Source organism: Myotis yumanensis, unplaced genomic scaffold, assembly GCF_028538775.1.
Source record: "Myotis yumanensis isolate MYYU_CA2020_CCGP unplaced genomic scaffold, mMyoYum1.0.hap1 SCAF_1, whole genome shotgun sequence".
Classification (NCBI taxonomy): Eukaryota; Metazoa; Chordata; class Mammalia; order Chiroptera; family Vespertilionidae; genus Myotis; species Myotis yumanensis.
The window spans coordinates 194394685-194397218 of NW_027223752.1; the positions used below are offsets into that span (position 1 = coordinate 194394685).

Consider the following 2534-nt stretch of genomic DNA (forward strand, 5'->3'; position numbering starts at 1 on the left):
CCCTGTTTCCAAATAAGGTCACATTGTAAGGTATTGGGAATTAGAACTTCAACATATGAATTTGTACAGGGGGTGGGGGGTGGGTGAAAGGACATAATTCAACCCATAACAAGGAGAAAGTTAGAATTCTAGAGGAAAGAAATTGCTAACTCATACCCAGGGAATTAACCAAAAAACCTTGATAATTTTATATGTTCTCTACTTTTGTTCAGGCCCAGAGTCAATAAAAATCTGGGTCTCTGAGTACTCATTGGTGGCTGGAGAGCTGTTTGGAGGGTGGGCAGGTCCATCAGAAGCATAATTCTATTACCCAGGTGGTTTGGCCTATGGAGCTCACCATGGGTAGAGACAGTGGTAATGTGTGGGAGCCAGCAGGAGAGGAAGACCAGTCCAGACACAGGCTGAAAAGGACCTTTCTACTCTGGACTCACTTCCCAGAATGTCACAGAAAGCAGTTCCTACAGGGAAAGCGCCTTCTCTTCCAATGGAATGTGACCCTCTCCTTTCAGAAGCACAGATTTATGCGTTTCCTGTTGGTTTCTTTATTTTTATCTCCCTACCTGCTCAGAAAAAAATCAGGAGGGTATTCCCTGCCCCCCGGCGATGGCGGCCGCGGGCCCCAGCGTCTTCCTGCTCATGGTCAGCGGGCAGGTGGAGAGTGCCCAGTTTCCTGAGTACGATGATCTCTACTGCAAGTACTCCTTCGTGTAGGGCCACGACTGGGCCCCCACCGCGGGGCTGGAGGAGGGGATCTCCCAGATGGTGTGGAACTTCCCCATCGACGTCACCTTCAAAAGCACCAACCCCTTCGGCTGGCCACAGATTGTGCTCAGCGTGTACGGGCCAGACGTGTTCGGGAACGACGTGGTCCGAGGCTACGGGGCAGTGTACGTGCCTTTCTCGCCTGGCAGGCACAAAAGGACCATCCCCATGTTTGTCCCAGAATCTACATCTAAGCTGCAAAAGTTCACAAGCTGGTTCATGGGACGGAGGCCTGAGTACACGGACCCCAAGGTGGTGGCTCAGGGTGAAGGCTGGGAAGTGACCCGCATCCGCTCCCAGGGCTTTGACACTCTCCTCTTCAACGTGGTGACCAAGGACATGCGGAAGCTGGGCTATGACACTGGGCCTGCGGACATGCAGGGGGTCTGGGGCCCAGCCTGCCCCAGGGCCTCCCCCAGTGAGCCTGGCCAAGCAGCGTGCAGACTGAGCGGCTCCCACAACGCCAGGAGGCCACTGCCTGCTCCAGTGTAGTTAGGTGGGGGTGGGGGGAGAAAAAAAAATCAGGATAATTCTGACAGTAGAACTTTCAACCGAAGGTCTGGGGTTGTGGTTTTGGGTATTACTCATGCATTCACATCCACAAAGTAAGCTTGTTGAAATGTGGTCATTAATTAATCAACTAATCTAAGTAAAACTTTCCCTGTTGGGCATTTCTTGAATCATCTTTATAGTGAGTTCAAAACCAGGTTTCCAGTAATTTCTGATCAGGAAGGATCCTCTGGCTTAGAACTCACAGTAGAAAAGATCATGGAAAGCCTAGGGCAGTGATGGCGAACCTATGACACGCGTGTCAGAGGTGACACTCGAACTCATTTTTTTTGGTTGATTTTTCTTTGTTAAATGGCATTTAAATATATAAAATAAATATCAAAAATATAAGTCTTTGTTTTACTATGGTTGCAAATATCAAAAAATTTCTATATGTGACATGGCACCAGAGTTAAGTTAGGGTTTTTCAAAATGCTGACATGCCGAGCTCAAAAGGTTCGCCATCACTGGCCTAGGCTGTTAACTTGTGTTCTGACTGCTTTTAAATCCCTCTGCTTGCTTTGGCTTTCTCACATTACCTCTTTATGTGGGTGTTATAGGGACCTTCCTTTCAGTGTCCAATACCCTTCCCACTGCATCTTGCTACAAAAGGTTGGAAAAACCCTATGGCATTCTTACCTTAAAATCAAGGCCAAATGGTAGACAGAGGTAACTACGAAGGTGGAGTTAGGAGTGTGAACTGTGAATTAGGAACAGTCAGGACTGGGCTCCACAGATGGGCTGTCCCTTTATTTAGAGAGTCCTCTGGAGGAAACATGAGTCCCATGAGAATGTGAGCTTCACCTAGATTTAAGAAAGGATTAGCAACTCATATGTGCCAAGAGCTAAAGGCAGAAAAGGAAATTATATTCTCTGCATTGTGGGTGGTCAAATGTCCATGGAGCTATGGAATGGCCTGACAAAGATGAATAGCAATTTGGAAAAACAAAGGAGATATTTCTTATAAGCAGACAGCTAGATATATATATCCTGGCTCAGTGGTTGAGCATCTGTCTATGAACCAGGAGGTCATGGTTCAATTCCCAGTCAGGGCACATGTCTGGGTTTCGGATCAATTCCTAGTGCAGGGAGTTGGGGGGGGGGGGGCGAGTAGAGGAGGCAGCCAATCAATGCTTCGCTCTCGTCATTGATGTTTCTTTTTTTATTATTATTATTCTTTATTTTTTTATTTTTTAAAAATATATTTTATTGATTTTTTTACA

General features: G+C 46.8%; 1 pseudogene; it reads left to right on the top strand.

Annotated features, from left to right (window-relative positions):
• Positions 1–603: 603 nt before the first annotated feature.
• Positions 604–1184, top strand: LOC139006979 (B9 domain-containing protein 1 pseudogene; annotated as a pseudogene).
• Positions 1185–2534: the final 1350 nt, after the last annotated feature.